General features: G+C 39.1%; 1 pseudogene; it reads left to right on the forward strand.

The window, feature by feature from the left end:
• The first annotated feature begins 13,257 nt into the window (after positions 1-13,257).
• Positions 13,258-13,690, forward strand: LOC119515977 (annotated as a pseudogene).
• Positions 13,691-20,431: the final 6,741 nt, after the last annotated feature.

The raw sequence follows: 20,431 nt of genomic DNA on the forward strand, positions 1-20,431 counted from the left end.
TATCTCTAAACTTTGAGATGCTGATCCCCTAGCATATGTTGTCACAAACATTGGGACTGGCGGTTTGATGTGCTGAGCTCTCGAGCATGGGACTTGCCCTTATGAAGCTCATTACCGGAAAGGAGAGTCTAAACTTGTATGTAATGGTGCCTAAGAGTCTCCCCCTGAGTACCTCTTTGTTGCTCAGATGTGGCCCTCTCTCTCTCTAACTGAGCCATCTCGACAGGTGAACTCGCTGCCCTCCCGACTACGTGGGACCCGACTCCCAGGGGTGTAAATCTCCCTAGCAACGCAGATTATGACTCCCGGGGATGAATGTGGACCCGGCATCGTGGGACTGAGAGTATCTTCTTGACCAAAAGGGGGATGCAAAATGAGATGAAATAGTTTCAGTGGCTGAGAGATTCCAAATGGAGTCGAGAGGTCACTCTGGTGGACATTCTTATGCACTATATAGATAACACCTCTTAGGCTTTAATGTATTGGAATAGCTAGAAGTAAATACCTGAAACTACCAAATTCCAACCCAGCAGTCTGGACTCCTGAAGACAATTATATAATAATGTAGATTACAAGGGGTGACAGTGGGATTGTGAGGACCTTGTGGATCACACCCCCTTTATCTAGTGTATGGATGAGTGGAGGAATGGGGATAAAAACTAAAGGACAAATGGGGTGGGATGGGGGAATGATTTGGGTGTTTTTTTTCACTTTTATTTTTTATTCTTGTTCTGGTTCTTTCTGATGTAAGGAAAATGTTCAGAGACAGATTGTGGTGATGAACCCATAACTATGTTTTCATACTGTGGACAGTGGATTATATATCATGGATGATTGTATGGTGTGTGAATGTATTTCAGTAAAACTGAATTTAATAAAAAAAAAAAAAAGAAATTAACAAAAAAAAAAAAAACAAATGGGAGACCCACCATTTCATTTGGAAAAGATACAAGAACACTTGTTCTTCTTGTACAAGTTAGTGTCAAAATTTCTGTCCAAGGTTAAGTTTCTTAGCAGAGCAAGAAAGCCCCCTTAACCTTACCCCCACCATCAAGAAAACAGCCAAGAAGCATAAGACCGAAACCTATGCAGGAGGACAGTAACAGCATATTGCTAAAGGAATCTGAAATCTCTGCTGCCTTCAATTCTCATTATCTTCAATTCTTGGTATCCATGGCATCAAAAAATTTCAAATGCAGGCCTGACTAGATTCACACAAATATCAACATCATTACCCTTGCAGAGGAAGTGAGTAATCACCCCTAAGACAAAATAAATAAATAAATAAGTAAATAAACTAATCTCCATTCGTAATGTTCTATACAACATCTACAACTTTCAACAAATCAAGAAAATGCCAAAAATACAAAGAGCAAGAAAATAGTGTTTGGCAAATCATGATCATAAAATTCATATGTGACAGTTATTAGAATGATAAAATTGAACAGGAACTTAAAAATAAATAGTTACTAGTTAAAAATACCTCTAGAATAAAAGGTTGACTTTATTCCATACTGGACAAGTAATTCCAGCATATAGGCAAGTCTTTAGGAATGTATCAGTGAATTGAAAGAAATAAACCCAAAGTGGCACAACAGATTTCAATAATGCCTTCTACATGCTCATCAGCAGACCTAGCACAGCTTTCAAAAGACACTAATTTGAACACAGGTCAACAGAAATTGCATACACTTGAAATTAAAATAGAAAAATTAGTGATGAAAATAAAACAGAACTTCCAATAGCTGTGGGATTGTATCAAGCAGTGCAATATAGGTTGATATCAGTCTCAATTGTAGAAAAGTGAATGGAGAAGAATCAATAATTAAAGAAATATTGGCTGGGTAAATTCACTGACTGAATCTGTATAACATATCCAAGAATATCAGGAACTCCAAAACTGAAACACACAAACACACACATTGATGGCACTTCCTACGAAAACTGTGAAAAACCAAAGACAAACAGGAAACCTTGAAGACAAACAAAGAGGAGCAAGAGAGCATTCCTTTCAGAGGAAGAGGAAAACCAATTAAGGAATATTTTGATTAAGCCATGCAAGCAAGTTTGGAATTGAGTGATCTTCCTTTCAAGGTTCTATAAATTAAAATTTATGCCAAATAATTTATAAAAGTAAAAATACAGTGATCCAAAATTTAAAAAAAAATGTTTATGGATAATATTTACAAGAATTTTTTAATTGTTTTTGTAGACCAAGAAAGAACAAAGTGGGCTGCAAGGCAACAGAAACATTTACTTGGAGTCATAGAATGGCAACTCTGGGAACACAAACAGTATCATTTCTTGAGCTTCCACGTAAGACTTTTTAAAGTAAACGAAGATTACATTAGTTGATTTTAAAGTATTATTATTGGTAGCTATCCAGAGGGTTCTAAATGTCCTTCAAGTTATGTAGTTCACTGATTTATTTATCTTGTGGATTGTTTATGGTTTCCAGACAGAATATTACTTGGAGTTTTGCAGGAGTCTGGTCTTCAGGGGGCAATAGGGACCACCAGGGGGCACTCAGAGCCCACCAAGGAAATGGCCCAGTGCCAAGATCAGGTGCAGGAAAGCCTGCAAAGGGGCTTTCTATCCCGTTCAAAGTTTCTCCCTCCTCCACTAGGTCTCAGATGCCCTGAGGACACTTCTTGCTTTGGTCTTTGTAGCTCTAAATTCTCACATACTTAAGGTATAAATGAAGACAGCAGTGAAATTCACTCTTTCCAGCTGAGAAATTATCAGTGAGTGAGGAATTTTTATCCAGCTTGTTCCTATATGACAATATTGTCTGTTGCATCAATGAAAATTTTTATTTTTCAGTTTGTTCAGCTTTCTTTGTCTTGTTACAACTTTTCTCAGATTTCTATGTACTGAAGCTGAACAGCAGTTTTTCTCTAAATGCTAAAAACTAGACTCTCCCCAAGTACTCATTTACAGGTGAGTAACATTGCAGTACATGTAAAAATTGGAAAACCACTCAGCATCAAAACAAATGAATCTCTGATACCCACTAAGGAAAGTGCAACATCAAATAACTAGTCTGAGAGATCATAATTAAACAAAAGTACATAATGTACAGTTAAATTTGTATAAATTCTGGATGCTACAGACTAAATAATAAAAAACAAAATGAATGTCAGTAAATGTTTTGGAACAGAGGGGGAGAAGGAAGTCATGTAGAGAAAGGAATTAAGTATGTATAAGAATAAACTTTGGAGGCTGATGAATTTGTTCACTATGTTGATTGAGACTTTTATTAATAGGTATACACATACTTCATCATTTTTCAAAATTGAAACAATAAATATATACTGTTTATTTTCTGTAAATTATATCTCAATTAGACTATTGCAAATAAACAAATGTGTTTGTAAAGAAGAAGCAACATTTACATGTAAAATATCAGAGACTGCTGCACACTCTTCTGTACGAAACCTGGTGCTCTATATGTTGCTTTAGCAAATACTGCAATGGAGCAAAATAATGCCATGTTCCCACCCTAGGCAAGGATTTCCTGAAAACCTCACTCAGAATGTCAGAGGTTGTCATGTTGCTGGTTCATGAGAGCAGTTTGGTCCAGGGTGAGGAGCACAAGGGCAGCCACTGGGGCTCTCTATCCATATGGGAGTCCTGGGGCACATCAACAACCCTCTATGCCTCTGTTTGGGGATGGACATCTGTGAAATGGAGGTAATCTTGCCAACAACTTCATATGTTTGTGTCCTTTTTTTTAAAAAACCTAATATTAGCAAATTGATCATGATGATATTAAGCTCTTTTTCTCTATAATTTACTTCCAGTATCTCGACCACATATTAATCTCATTCTAATAGCTTATTGAATAAGACTGCTCTTTTATGTTGTGATTTACTCTAAAACTTCTTTTGAAAGCTAGACATATTGCATAAGATATTGTATATTGTTGTGTTGTTTTATTTTGTTCAGTATTAATTTTTATTATAATTCCTTTCTTTGTGCTTGAATATGATCACCACTTACATTCTGCTAGGACTTCATTGCAGGGGATTGTGCAAGTCTTGTCAGAGCTGATTTGGAATTTGTTGTTGCCATGCTTACCAGAGTTGAATTTGTTTCTGCTCTTAGCATCAAAACATTGGTTCCCTCTAGTGATACCTTGTATTTATTTTCCTGCTTTGCTTGGGATTTTTTTTTTCTATTTTATTGAGATATATTCACATACCACACAAACCATACATCACTGTGATCAATTTTAGAATATTTCTGCTACTACAGAATAAAAAATGAAACATAAAACCCAAGTTCTTCTATACTCCTTATCACAAGCCAAGTATTGATCCATAGTATTTGCGTAGTTGTTACAGTTGATGAATGAACAATAAAACATTATTATTTCTAGTCCATAGTTGGCAATAGCTATTTTTCCCATAAACCCATCTGTCCTTTTTTACCTTTGTAGTAATTCAAACAAGGACTTATCTATATGTATAGCATTAAAAGGTGATATACATGACTTTAAGAAAGCACTTTCAATCAAATCAACTAAAATAGATCACTATTACTTATAATCCCAATAATGAGCTCCATCATTTCTATCCATTTCCAAATATTTAACTTTCACCTTTGTATATATTAGTTGCATATTAGGTAAACAGTCTCCCTTCTCTATATTCTGTCTATCTCTAGGTCCCCTATTCTACATTTTAAGACTCTGGGTTTATATATTCTAAACGGTTCATATTAACAAAATCATAAAATACTTGTCCTTTTGTGTTTGGTGTCTTTCACGTAGCATTATGTCCTCTATGTTCATCCATGCTGTCATATATTTCAGGTCCTCATTCCTTCTTACTATTACATAAAATTTCATCATCCATATATACCAGAGTTTGTTTATCCACTCATCTGTTGATGGACACTTGGGTTATTTCCATCTTTTGGCAACTTTGAGTATTGCCACTATGAACATCAGTGTGCAAATGTCTGTGTTCCAGCTTTCAAATATTCTGGGTATATACCAGGTAGCAGAATTGCTGGCTTGTAAGGGAACTCAATATATAGTTTTCTGAGAAACTGCCAAATTATCTTCCACAGTGGCTATAGCATTTTACATTCCCTCCAGCAGTGAATAATTGTTTCTCTTTCTCCCAATCCTCCACCACTTTTTGTTTCATGTTTGTTTAAAACAGCTATTCTTATAGGTATGAGATGATATCTCATTATGTTTTTGATTTGCATTTCCCTAACAGCTAATGGAGATGAAACACTTTTCATGTCCTTTTAGCCATTTGTACTTTCTCTTTGGAATAAACATCTATTCATGTATTTTGCCCATTTTATAATTGGGTTGTTTGTCCTTTATGGATGAGTTGTAGGATTTCTTTATATATACTGGATATAAAACATTAACAGATATATAGTTACCAAATAATTTCTCCCTATGAGTTGCTGCTTTCTCATTTGGTGACAAAGACCTTTGAAGCAGAGAAGCGTACAATCATGAGGAGTTCCCATTTACATAGTTTTTATCATTGATTGTGCTTTGGGTATAAGGTCTAAGAGGTTCCTTCTTCCTATCACTAGGACTTGAAGATGTTGCCCTACATTTTCTTCTAGGAACTTTACATATTTTCTCTTATATATAGGTCTTTTATCCATTTTGAGTTGACTTTTGGACAGGGTGGGAGATAGGGGTCTTCTTTCACTCTTTGGATATGGATATCCTACTATTCCAGCCCAATTTATTGAAGAAAATATTCTGACCCAGTCCAGTGGATATAGGGCCCTGTTAAAAATCAAATGACCATAGATCTGAAGATCTATGTCTGAACACTCACGTTGATCCCATTGATCAGTATATCTATTTTTGTGCAAATGCCATGCTGTTTTGATAACTGTGGCTTCATAATGTTTTAATTCAGGAAATGTAGGTATTCCCACTTTATTCTTCTGTTTTAGGATTCATTTGGATATTTGAGGCCAGAAGAGTTGGGCGCTTTGGTTTTCAAGTTCCAAAAATCCTAGAATGACTTTATAAATGTCTAAGGATAAGATTCTGGAATAATTGTTAGGAACTTGATAGGAAAGGCATAATGCTTTGAAGTGATTGCAGTTAGAGATTTGGATGCCAAAGGTAATTTTGATGAGACTGTACACAAAAGTTATGAATTTGTAGTTGCAAAGTGGAGGAGAAGTGATCCCTGTTTTAAGGTAGCTGACATGTCAAAAATTGTATCCTGATTGTTCTAGTTTGCTAATGCTGCAGAATGCAAAACACCAGAGATGGATAGGCTTTTATAAAATGGGGGTTTATTTTGCTACACAGTTACAGTCTTAAGGCCACAAAGCATCCAAGGTAACACCTCAGCAATCAGGTACCTTCACTGGAGGATGGCCAATGGCGTCCGGAAAACCTCCGTTAGCTGGGAAGGCAGCCGGCATCTGCTCCAAAGTTCCAGCCTCAAAACGGCTTTCTCCCAGGACATTCCTCTCTAGCAAGCTTACTCCTCTTCAAAACATCACTCCCAGCTGCACTCCATTTCCTCCCCCCGAGTCAGCTCATTTATATAGCACCACCAATAAAGGCCCACCCTGAATGGGTGGGGCCACGCCTCCATGGGAACATCTCATCTGAATCATTGCCCACATCTGGGTGGGGCACATTCCAAGCAAATCCAACCATCACCAAAACGCCTGCCCCACAAGATTACAAAGACAATGGCATTTGGGGGACACAATACATTCAAACTGGCACATTCCACCCCCTGAACCCCAAAATGACATTATCTTTCCAAATACAAAATCACAAAAACATAAAACATTTCAGTAACAAAAGTTAAGTACAAAATCCCATCAAAATCAATTTAGGCATGGTCAGTCCTAAGGAACAATTCCCCTCTAGCTTTGGATCTGTGGAGTTAGAAGTTATATGCTTCCAACATACAAAGGAGGGACATTCGTCGGATAAACATTTCCATTGCCATAAGGAGAAACAGTAAAGAAAACAGGGTTAACAGGAGCAAAACAGTTCCTAAAACCTGCAGGACAAACTCCATTAGATTTCAACATCTGAGAGTCATTAACAAAACAACGTTGGATCCTTGGGGCTTGAGAGAGCTGGAGTCTAACACTTCCTAAGTGCCTTTGTGGCAGCCCTTTTCTCTCCAAATGCTTGGGTGAGTGCTCCAACATTTCCATACATTGGGGAGACCACCTTCTCGGCCCCACCCTCCTCAAACATCAGGGCAGCTCCCGGATTCCCTTCCATCTCCGGGGCACATGCTCAACCCCTTCAAAACAGTGGGGTGGCAGCCAGGCTCTCCCCGATTCTCTGGGAATGTGCTCTGCCCTCTTTGGGACCTGAGGTGGCAAAACTCTTCCAGAGCATCGAGGCGGAAAGCCCGCCCTCGACCTCCAGGGCAAACTCACCCTTTCCATGCATGTGGGCTGTTCCGCTCTCCCAGCCCGAGACCTCCTGACTCCAGACTTCAACCTCCATGGCTCTGTCTTTGAAGAAATTTTTCCTTCAGTTTGTTCCTTGTCTGTCTCCTCCAGTCCAGACCGGCAATGGCTCTGTCTATAAAGATATCGCAAAAATTCTATTGGCTTTGCATGAAGCACACAGGGATCAAAGCCATTAGACAATAGGACTTTCCACAAATCCTTTCTGCTTTATTCCATTTCCAATCTTGGCTTGTACTGAAATGGTGGCTGGGTTGTGTGTTTGGTTACATCCTCATGTTGGGCTATAGCTTCAGGGATTCCACCCCCTGGAAGCTCGTAATTTTCCAAGTGATCAGCTTCTAGTCTCTTTGAACCCAAGAGTTCAGTTCTAAGTTTATCTCTTTCCGCTCACATTTTACTATAAGCTGCAAGGAGAAGCCAGGTTATATCCTCCACACATAGTCTGGAGATCTCCTCAGCTAAGTATTCCAGGTTGTCACTTTCAAATTCTTCCTTCCATCTGACACCAGGACTTAATTTTGCCAAATTCTTTGCCAGTTTAAAACAAGGATCACCTTTCTTCCAGTTTGCAACAACACATTCATCATTTCTGCTCAAGTCCTCATTAGAAGTATCTTTAGAGTCCATATTTCCACTCTATTTCAAGCTCCTCCCAATTCTTCCAGAAACTCCCCATTATCCATTTAAAAAGCCATTCCAACATGTTTGGTATTTGCAAACTCAGCAGCAAAAGGACCCCACTTCTCTGGTACCAAAATCTGTTCTAGTTTGCTAATGCTGCAGAATGCAAAACACCAGAGATGGATAGGCTTTTATAAAACAAGGGTTTATTTCACTACACAGTTACAGTCTTAAGGCCACAAAGCATCCAAGGTAACACCTCAGCAATCGGGTACCTTCACCAGAGGATGGCCAATGGCTTCCGGAAAACCTCCATTAGCTGGGAAGGCAGCCGGTGTCTGCTCCAAAGCTCCGGGCTCAAAATGGCTTTCTCCCAGGATGTTCCTCTCTAGCAAGCTGGCTCCTCCTCTAAACATCACTCCCAGCTGCACTCCGTTTCCTCCCGCCAAGTCAGCTCATTTATATAGCGCCACCAATAAAGGCCCACCCTGAATGGGTGGGGCCACACCTCCATGGGAACATCTCATCAGAATCATTGCCCACAGCTGGGTGGGGCACATTCCAAGCAAATCCAACCATCACCAAAATGCCTGCCCCACAAGATTCCAAAGTCAATGGCATTTGGGGGACACAATACATTCAAACCGGCACACTGATGATTGACAGACAACAGAATTTGCAAGTGGTGAGTGCAGATATTCAGCTGAGAAAATTTCCAAAATTAAGGTGGAAAATGCACCCTGGATTATCCTTGCAGCTTATAGAAAATTGCAAGAGGAATAGGTTAAACTGAATACTGAACACTTGGGTGCAAGGAAAACAGAAATGAAGAGTTCAGAAAATGCTGAGGTTTTGGAAAATGCATCCCCAGATAATATTGCCCCATGTGAGGATTTAGCCAATCCTGGAACATGTCAGCTGTTTCAGTACAAGTCATCACTGGACCTGTGGCTATCCTGAAAGGATTTGTGGATAGCCCTATTTTCTGATGATTGGGACCCCTTTGTGCTACATGCAACACTATGAATCATTTGTGAGAATTGTATGAATGGAACCACTATCATCTTGGACTAAAAGTGACAGTAAAAGGACAGATTGAAGTAAAAATGATTTCTGGAACTAATAAAACTCAGGCCAGGAGAGCAGACCCACCCATTCACATTGAATTGGTAGTTTGCCCCAGAGTTTGCAGAGGGTGGGCTTTCCAACCTGGTGTTCTGGAGGAGTGGGTCACCTCAGGGTTCACAAAGGCTGGGGAATTGAACGGAGCTTGGCTTTCCCATTGTTCAAGAAGTATGTTATTATACCAGGTTTAAGAGAGGGTGGAGCATATTCCCCAGGGATTGGGGAGGGCCTGGCCACTGTTTCACTGTTCTAAGGTGATGTGTCCCAGAGATGCCACAGAGTACAGCTGTCATCCAGGTGCTTGAGTACAAGGTAGTCTCCTTATTGCTTGGAGAAGTTGGAGCCCTCATCCCAGAATTTGGAGATTATTGGGTAGCTGTGCAAGCAATTGGAAAGGGAGGGACTGATGCTCTCTCAAACCATGACAACAAATGTCATTATATGAAATACTTTCACACCTAGAGCTCTAATGAAGTATTAGATCTGCAGGTTTTCAGAACTGTTTGTGAGACATAACTCCTGCTTTCCCTCCAATTTATCCCAATAGAAATGTGAATACTTATTCTATGACTGTCTCTCCTTTGTATATTGGAGGTAAATAACTTGTTTTTACTTTCATGGGTTCACAGCTGGAGGATAATTTTTCCTTATGACAGACTGCACCTGTAACTGTTTTTGATGAGACTTTTCATTTAATAATGTTACTGAAATGACTTAAAGCTTTGTGGTATTGTGATGGAATGAATGTATTTTGCAGATGGAAATAATGTGTCCTTTTGGAGTCCAGAGGGGGGGTGTAATAGTTTGAAGCTCTTATGTGTCCCAGAAAATCCATGATATTTGAATCCACTCCTGTGGATGGAGACCTATTGTGGGTTGAAGCTATGTTATTTTAAATTGAGATATGACCCACCCTATTCAAGGTGGGTCTCAGTCCTTTTATTGGAGAGATTTGTGAGAGAATAAAAGACAGAAAAAGTGGAGAGCCCTTAGAGAGAGTAAAGTCCTGGAGGAGTTAAGAAAAGACAAACAGAAGTTCATGAAGGAGGCCACTGGAACCAGGAGTTGAAAGCCTTGAAACTTGGGAGCAAAAAAACCAGCAGATGCTGGATATGTGCCTTGATAGCAGACAGAGGAACACAGGATGCCTGCTGCCTGTCTTCAGAGAAGGTATCATTCTTTTAATGCCTTAATTTGGAAATTTCACAGTCTTCAAAATGTAAATTGCAAGTTAATAAATTCCCACTGTAAAAGCCAACCCATTTCTGTTACATTGCTTTCCAGCATAGTTAGCTAATTGAAACAAATTCCTTTCATTTTTGAGTAAGTTAAATAGCAATCTTTTGGCATCTTCCTCATGTAAACTAAAGTGTGGATCCTGTTTCTCCAAGCAGACATCTGTCTCACCATTTTACCCATTTATGGATTTTCTTGTGACTTCAAATTTCTGACACATTGATATCAATTATTTACTTTGAGGTTTTCCAGTTTTTGTCATTTTACAAATAATAGAGAATTTATCTCTGATATTCACAGTTCTTTCACAAGGACAGAAACTTGGATCAATCCAAGTGTACATCAAATGGTGACCACATAAATGCATTGAAGGATACACATACATTAAAGTACCATTCAACATTAGAAAAAAATGAATACTTGGTTCTCAGAACCATATGCATGGATTACCAACAAGTGCAGTGAATGAAAGAAGGTAAAGAAAAGCATATAGTGCATGATTCAATTTATATAAATTGTGGATGCAAACTACCCAATGTAACATAAAAAAGATCAGTAGTTGCCTGTAGACATGCTGGCAATATGGAAGAGGAGGGATGCAGGGATTATGTAGGGGCAAGAAAAATTTGTAAGTGTGTAGGATTTGAAACTCTTGATTTTCATGCTAGATGCATGGGTGTACACATATGAAAGCATTAAAGAATTGAATACTGGAAATTGCTGTATTTGCAGTCTATCATATAGCAATTTTTATTTCAATGAAGTAGTCATAAAAATAAAATTTAAGTATATTAATATGAAAGGGGAGATGGAGGTAGAAATAATGACATGAGTCACAAAATCCTGAAAAGCATTTCCTGAACCCTCTTCCTCTTCCACTTGATTCAGCAAAACCACATAATGGGTTCTCTTTACACAAAGGTGGCTGTGAGTGTGTAAACTCACTAGGCTTTTCCCACTATGTCCTCCAGCTGGTTCAGGGAAGCAGTAAAGTCCTGCAGTGAGGAGCACAGGTCCAGACATGGGCTAACACTTACCAGATATGTGCTCATTATTATTTCAAACAACCCCTACATTTTGGTTTGTATTTTTACATCTGTGAAATGGTGGTGTCATTGATTCTTACTTCAGTGTTTAGTGTGCTTTTGTACAAATGAAGTAAAATTATGTCAGTGATTCAAACAGCACAATAAAAATAAGAAATCACATGCTATCCTTGTCCAGCAAATCCCTTTAGACAGAGTCTGGGGCTCAGGAACAGGGCAGGTACAGGGAAGCCCAGAACCACTGAGTCCAGGGTCCAGGATCTGGGACAAGGGCTGGGAGTAATAGGACCATGTAGTGAAGGGGCAGGACCAGGGGCTTGTACAGGGGAGAACAAAGGAGCTTCATTTGAGCATCTGCAGTTTATTTTCATGACTTCCCTGTTCATATAATGGGAAGGATCTCTGTTCATATTATGGGAGGGTTAACCTGGTTTCGAGTCTGTTAGGTGGCTGAAGATTAAGATTCAGTGAAATTTCATTAATGCACTTATGTTTGAGTATTACATTGGAAGATAAAAGCTATAAGGTTATGCAAAGCAAACAATATACACAAGTTCATCCACCTGAATTAATGTTAACAAAATGATGACCTAAATTTCAATGCACCAAACAGGTAGATGTGGAAATATTTCACCCATCAAATATGCACTTTGATTTTAGCACCGAATCCTCACAGTGACAAAATTTACTTGAAATGTGGATTTGCTTTTCCTGCCTGCAACTCCCCTCACAGCACAACCCATGGAGATTCTGAGTGCCTCATGCAACATGTCCTGACCTCAGAAGATGCATGTAATGTTCTCCATAAACCCCAAATCCTGCCACAATCATTGGTGACTTTGTGTCCAGATCATGTCCTTTTCACTTCATGTTGCTGCCTCATTAACTTGAAACCAGGCAAGAGATAAACTCCTTACCATGTTTATTATTTAATGTTTAACATTATTGAATAGCCAGACTGTGATAATGCTGCTTTCAAGTTCTATTCATGAGATGATAAGGTAAAAAGACATATTTAGAGATGAGTGGACCAAAACCAGGAAACATTCAGGTGAGGAAACTGAAGGTAAGTGGTTTCACCTGCCCCAGTTGCACACGTGGGACATTTGGTGCTCGGGAAATCATAGGGGTATGAGATGAGGGTACCACAGGTCCTTTCTCATTCTGATGGTGGATTATACCAATAAAAGCAGTAATGAAAATATCTAACAATGCTGAAAACTTACTAAAATTTCACACATAATGTTACAAATAAAGAATGAAAACAAGTGGAGATGGCAGCACAATTCCCTCCAGAGATAATTCATAAATCAGCAGACTACATTATAACCAACATGATCAGGAAACATATAAATAATATATATTAGAAACACATTATTTATTCCATACATATGAAATTTGCATGCACATAAACAACCACACACAAACATATATTTTATATAATACCTTGGAGAAGTGGCACAATGACCGTATTCCCAGAGACATTCTTGATAATTCACCCATCTGATTCCTAATTCAACACATTTCCTGTCTGAAAGTAAATAAACCAGCTATTGGTGAGGGGACACCCCAGGAACTGTGTTCTCCCAGGGCTAAGCCAGCATCCTCCTCCCAGGTTTTCCCTAAGACAAAAGGACCTCCCCTCATCCCTTTCTTTTCATAACAGAAATACCTTCCAAATGCAAATCACCACATGGGCAAACAGATGAAACCACTGCACATATCTACTTAAATTTAGGTTTCACTAAAGTCTGGATAATATTTTCTGGGATTCAGGTTCATCATGAGGCAGAACATGAGACCCTTTGGTTTCTTTCTCTTTCTGGTGTCAGCTCCCATATGTGAGCCTTTCAGGGATTCAGACATAAAGGTAAATGGGGACAATGCATCTGAGCACATGACTCTCTATGGTTCTCCTTGTCTTCAGGTGTCCTGTCGCAGATGCTGCTGAAGGAGTCAGGACCTGGCCTGGTGAAGCCCTTGCAGACCCTGTCCCTCACCTGCTCTGTCTCTGGATTCTCTTTAACAAATAGTGCTGTGCACTGGATCCGCCAGGCTCCAGAAAAGGGGCTGGAGTGGCTTGGGGTGATAAGCAGAGGTGGAAGAACATGTTATAACCGTCTCTTCAGCTCTGGCTGAACATCACCAAGGAAAACTCCAAGGATGAAGTTTATTTAAAGCTGAGCAGCCTGAGAGCCCAGGACATAGCCAAATAATACTGTGCAAGAATCACAGTGAGGGGTAGTGGGAGTGAGCCCAGACACAAACCTTCCTTGGAAGGTGCAGGATGGGCTGAAATGCAGGGGGTGCTCATGACCACCAGGGGGTGCTCAGGGGCCATCCCCAGGGGCAGGTGCAGGGAGGCACTAGGAGGAGTTTCCTGGCCTTGCCTAGGGTTCCCTCTTCTTGCTTCACAACATGGAACTATGTAACGTGTTACAAGTGCTAAGCTGTATGCAAGATTTAAACTCAAAACAAGAAATCATTGTTGTTGCTAAGTTAATATTTTAATATATACATACATACATACATACCTACATATAAAAACCTAAGTATAACGTAGTATTTATCTACTCTTTTGAATATGCCTGAAAATGTGAGCATAATTTGTATTTAACATCTCTGTGAAATTATTCCCCTTAACATAACTTGCATTTCTTAGAATTTTCAGGGAAATAATCTTTCACACATCATCATGACTTCAGGGAAAGAAGGAAGAGGTGGGAAAGCCTGGCCCTCCCTAGGAGCAGCTTCCAGGAGTCTCATGTATTTCCTTCTATCTCATGTGGCATCAGAGACCAGGTCTCTGCTCCTATTTTAAGTTCATTTTCTATTATATTTCTATTACATAAATGCCATCATTGTGTGAAACAACAGGGTTTCCAATATATATATATATACACACATACAGGAAGTTTAGGTTGTATCATTTTTTTCATCCAATTACTGTTCCTGTTACAATTTATATTTAATAAATACATTTATTTTTTCATGCCTGTACCAGTCATTTGTCACACATTATTTTTCTGTAAAATCATCAATATTTTCCTATAAATATAAAATCAAGCACACATTTATATTATTTGAAGGAGTAAGTTAAGCAGGAATACTTTGTCATACTCCTCATCCTCCCCACATAACTACAGACTTCTGATGCAGGGATTACTTGAGGGTCCTCACAGGGAGGCCAGAACTACTCAGATGTGCACTTGGATCTTACTTTCAAGAGTGTCCTGTGAGGCTGAGCATGCCTACAAATGTCTCCAACATTCCCTGCATCTGCAGACTAAGAAATTGCAGTCCCCTGTACTGGCCACTGAACCCATCATTGACAGCACTGTATCTTCAATGGTTATCCACATTTCCATATGATTCAGAACCTCATTCCTTCTCACTGCTGCATAGTATTCCACCATATGTATATACCACATATTGTTTATCCACTTATCTGTTAAAGGGCGTGTCAATTGTTTCCATCCCTTGCTGATTGTGAACAATGGTGCTATGAACACTGATGTGCAATGTCTTCCTCTGTTACCGCTTTCAGAACTTCTGGTTATATATTGAGAAGTGGACTTCCCAGAGTGGCTTTACCATTGTAAAGTCCCACTAGAAATGAATAAGAATTTCAATTTCTTCAAACCATCTACAGTATTTGCAGTTTCCTGTTCGTTTAATTGCAGCCCTTCTTATTGGTGTGAGATGATATCTCATTGTGGTTTGGTTTGCATTTCCCTAATAACTAGTGAAGATGAAAATTTTTTCATATGTTTTTTAGTCATTTGTATTTTCTCATAAGAAAAATGTTTTTTTTCCACATATATTGTCCATTTTATAATTGGGCTGCTTGTACTATTGTAGCTAAGTTTTTGGACTTTTTTTTATATATGCTGGATATCAGTCTCATCAGATATATGGTTTCCAAATATTTTCTCCATGTGCACTGGGGACTGGCAGCCCTGAGGGTGGTGGGTGGGCCATGTGCAGTCTGTCAGGAAGTTGATTCAAGGGCACAGTGGATCTGGCAGTTCCCAGGCCTCCGAGTGGACCACACTCTGGCTTTGGGGATGGGTGTCTCACCCTCCAAAAGAAATGCACTGCAGACCCTGTCAGCCATGCCCCTGAAAGCTTCTGGGGTTAAGGAGGGGCTTCTGGCTATTCCAGTGCTTAATTAATTTATCTTAGCTACCCTAATTAATCTAGATTAACTGGGAAAGTTTTCCTTTTGGCATAATATGAAAACGCTGTTCATTAAACTGATCTTCACTTAATACTGCAGTCATCCCTTCTTCCTCCTGTTGACAATAAATAGTAGTGAGCCTGGAAAAGAGCTCCAAATGATTATTTTTGGAGAAAGGTCTTATTAAAAAAAGATACAATTTTGAGCTGTGGGGAGTTGGCAAACAGGAAGAAATGTGGAATTTGTATCTTTGCTGAGTGTTTACTGTGAAGCATTCATACAATAAAGTAAGGCAGGGAGCAATATCTGATCATCTCTGTACATGTGCACAGCATTATTTCATTGTCCTTGCAAAGGGAATGATTTAACTCTACATCATCAAGCAAATATGGTTTGGTTTAGTTTAGTTTAGGTGTGGGAAGTCCTGAGAAAAAGTGATGATTGATAATTTTATGACAGAACCATTGCCTATACCTTCAAGGTAACCAATAACTTTTTTTAAAGTGAACAACTTATTTCTGCAGCAAAATGTCTCGTTAGTCATTTTCTTACTTTATTGGTAAGACTTACAGTGGGAAAATGTCAGAAGTACTGCTTATTCTGCATTTGTAAAAAAAATCCCCAATTGTGGTAGTGTACGCCTATCTAAAGCCTTCTGCTGAGAGCACACGAAAGTGGTACGTCTGTGTAGAGAGTCATGAACACTTTACATAAATACATCATTACTTATTTACATAAAATTAGTAATGTTTGCAAAGGCAGCTGTGGGCATGTAAAGCTCACTAGGGCTTTCCCACAATGTCCTGGAGCTGGATCAGGGCAGCAGGTGAGTCCAATGATGAGGAGCACAGGTCCAGATATGGGCTCATGCTTACCAGACACGTGCTCATGGATGTCAAACAACTCCTCTATTTTTATGTTTGTAGTTTCACCACAAATGGTGGTGATATTGCATCTTCTTATTTTTAACAGGTGAAATTAATTTTAAAAATATATTTTATCTAACACAAAATAACTAAGATATCCTCTCAACATGCAATCAATGTAAAACAAATTATTAATGAGACAGTTTATATTCTCTTTTTGTACAAAATTTTTAATTCCAGTTTGTATTTTACATTTACAGCACATCTTAATTTAGATTTCATGAAATTTGCAATTGTCTAGTGAATTATAATGAATTCAAATGGCCAAGTTGTGCCAAATACACTAACATTTTTCCATAACATAATCAAGTATCAATTTGAAATGTGACCTTCAATTAAATAATATTAAAGGAAATTAAAGATTTAGTTCCTAAATCACACTAATCACATTTCAGGTACTCAACACAACAGTGGCAGGGAAATAAAGGGCCCATAGTATATCTTTCAAGCTTTGTGGTTCATAGTATCTCTATGGCAACTACTCAGTTGTGCCACTGAAACCAGCCATAGATGATCTTTAATGAGCATGCTGAGTGCCAATAAAACATTACTTACAAAAGTGAGTGGTGTCAATCCATCAACCTTGACACTGTAGTTATGGTTATATGGTCATAGAGAGCAGTATATTAACAGGAGAACCTGTGTTTAGTTTTATTTCCCCCAATATAATCCCATCATCTATCTTACTGAGGGTCCCCAGAAGAAACTAATCTTATTTTTCAACATGCTCATGGATTTTTAACAATATCCATCTTTGGTCCACTGTCAAACTTCTGATTAGTCTCTCATCTTGCTTTTTAGCATCATCTCCTAATTTCTTTCCTTTAGAAAGAAACAAAAAGACCTCAGAAATTAGGAGAAAGGATTGTGCGTATTGCTAGAAGTAAAGGAAGAAAATGTGTAGTCTTTAAAACATCATGTCTGTGCTGCAGCCCTACAGATTTCTAGTATCACCTGGGAAGTGTTTCAACATGTTAGACTGAGGTATAATTTTCTTCTTACTTCAGTATATATTGTGATTTTGGAAAATGAAATAAGATTATGTCTGTAAGTGTATCACACAGCACAATCACAAAATAAGAAACCACATGCTCTCCTTGCCCAACAGCTCCTGCTAGACAGAGTCCAGGGGCCAAGAACAGGGCAGGTCTCAGGAAGCTCAGAACCACCATGTCCAGGTTCAGGATCTGGGAAAGAGCTGGGAGTAACAGGACCATAAGGAAAGGGGACATGTCCAGGGACATGCACAGGGACAGAACAAAGATTCATGTCAGCATGTGGAGTTTACTCTGACTTCACTGATGATATTATGGGAAAGAAGAGAAAAACCGGTCTCGAGACTGCTAGGTGGCTTAAGTTTGAATTTCAGTGAAATTTCATTAATACACTTATATTTGAGCAATTTCATTAAAAATAAAAGCTATAAAGTTACATAAAGCAAACAATATACACAGAAATTCTTCCACTTGAAATAATGTAACTAATTGATAACCTCACAGTCAATGCATCAGAGTGATGGGGAAATACGTCACTCATGAAATATGCACTTTGTCCTTCAGCAGTGTCCTCAAAGTGAGAAAATTTACTCTACATATGGATTTGATTTTCCTGCCTGCATCTCCCCTCATAGAACCTCCACTCATGGAATTTCTGAAGGCCTTATGCACCAGGTCCAATCCTGGAACATGCCTTATGGAGTTCTCAATAATCCCCAAATTCTGTCACAATAATTGGTGACTTTGTATTGAGGCCAATTCCTTTTCACCTCATGTTACTGCCACATAACTTGGAACCAGGATAGAGGTGATTTTTTAACATATATATTGTTTAATGTTTAACTAATATTATTGAACATCCATACTACAATATGCCTCTCTCAAGTTCTATTCATGAGATGATAAAATAGAAAGATGTATTCAGAGATGAGTGGATCAAAACCGGTCAATATTCAGGTGGGGAAACTGCAGGTAAGTGATGTTGACCTGCCCCATTTGCACAGGTGTGACAAATGGTGCTTGGGCAATCATGGTTGTGAGAGGAAAAGGCACACAGAGGCCCTTTCTGGATACCATGGTGAATTCTACCACTAATAGCAGTATTGAAAATACTTAAGAGCAATGAAAACTTACTAAAATGTCACACATAAATTTACAAAAGAAGTATGGTATCAACAAAGCAGAAAAGAGGTGGTTCCAAACCCATTTCCCTCCACTGATAATTCATTAATAAGGCAGAATCCATTATAACTAACATTGTCAGGGAATAGATACACCTTATATTTTGTATACATATTAGTTATTCTGTGTATATGGATTATAAATGTACATAAACAACCACACACAAACATATGTACAAAACATTGGAGTAGTGTCAAAATGATCATATTCCCAGAGCCATTCTTGATCCTTGGGCCCATCTGACTCTTAATTCAACACATTTCCTGTCTTACAGAAAGGAACCAGGGATTGGTGAGGGTGCACCCCAGGGAGAGCACAGTGTTCTCCAAGGGCTCAGCCAGCATCCTCCTCCCAGGGTGCCCAAAAGTAAAACACCTCCCTTCATCCCCTTTCACTTTACTTACTGAGTTATCTCCCAAATACAAATTGCCAAATGGGTGAACAGATGAAACCACTGCACACATCTAATTAAATTTAAATTCCATTTAAGTCTGGATGTTACTTTCTGGGAGTCATGGACATTATCCAGCACATGAAAGCCTTGTGGTTCTCCCTGTTTCTGTTCAAATCTCCCTGATGTGAGTGTCTCAGGATTCAGAGATGAAGTTATTGGGAATGCTACATCTGGGCACCTGACCCACTATGGTTCTTCTTCTCAGGTGTCCTGTCCCAGGAGTCAGGACCTGGACTGGTGAAGCCCTCACAGACCCTGTCCCTCATTTTCTGTTGTCTGGATTCTCTTTATCCAGCTATGGTATGAGCTGGTCCTGACAGGCCCCAGGAAAGGGGATGAGTGGAACAGCAGGATAACTAGTGGTGCAAGCACATACTGAATAGTGGAAATTAACTCTTCATTCTTGACTCAACATCACAAAGGACAACTCCAAGAATGAAGTTTATTTAAAGCTGAGCAGGCCTGAGAGATGAGGACTCAGCTGTGTACTACTGTGCAAGAGACACAGTGATTGCAGTCAGGGTTAACCCGCATGCAAACCTCCCCTGCAGGGCACAGGAGGACTGCAGGGGGCTCTCGAGAACACCAGGGGGCACCAAGAGACCATGCTCAGAAGGTGCACAGGCCTTGCCTAGGGTTCCCTCTTCTTTCTCCACTATATGTAATCCCCAGAGAACTGCCACTGCATCTTTTCTAAGCAGTCCTACAATTTACGCATGATTCAAGGAAAGTAGAGTTTTGTGCTTGTTTTCTTAAAAATATTATTACTTGTTATATATAACATATATATACCAGTCATTCTTCCTGAATTTGCATGGAAGTGTAAATGAAATTATCTTTCAACTAACTTTATGAAATTCATTCTCCAAACTTATTTCAATCTCCTGAGAATGGCAATGAAAAATAACCTTTGCTACAATCATGTACTGCTTGAGTCCTCAGGGTGAAGGAGGAGGAGAGAGAAACTCTGACATGGTCTCAGGTGCAGCATCCAGTGGCTTCAGTTTGTGTGTATGAGTTTTGGACATAGAATATTTGAGTGTGCAATATGTAATGTGTACCTGTATGTCTCTGTGTGTGTATGTGTGTGTGTGTGTGTGTGCATTTGTCTTTGTGGTATTCAGGAACATGATGAATATGAATATGATAATTTTCATTAAAATATGAATAATATCATCATGTCTCCAATGCAGTGGTGGGGCAGGGACACCTCATCCAAG

The sequence above is a fragment of the Choloepus didactylus genome, chromosome 19 (assembly GCF_015220235.1).
Source record: "Choloepus didactylus isolate mChoDid1 chromosome 19, mChoDid1.pri, whole genome shotgun sequence".
Lineage (NCBI taxonomy): Eukaryota > Metazoa > Chordata > Mammalia > Pilosa > Megalonychidae > Choloepus > Choloepus didactylus.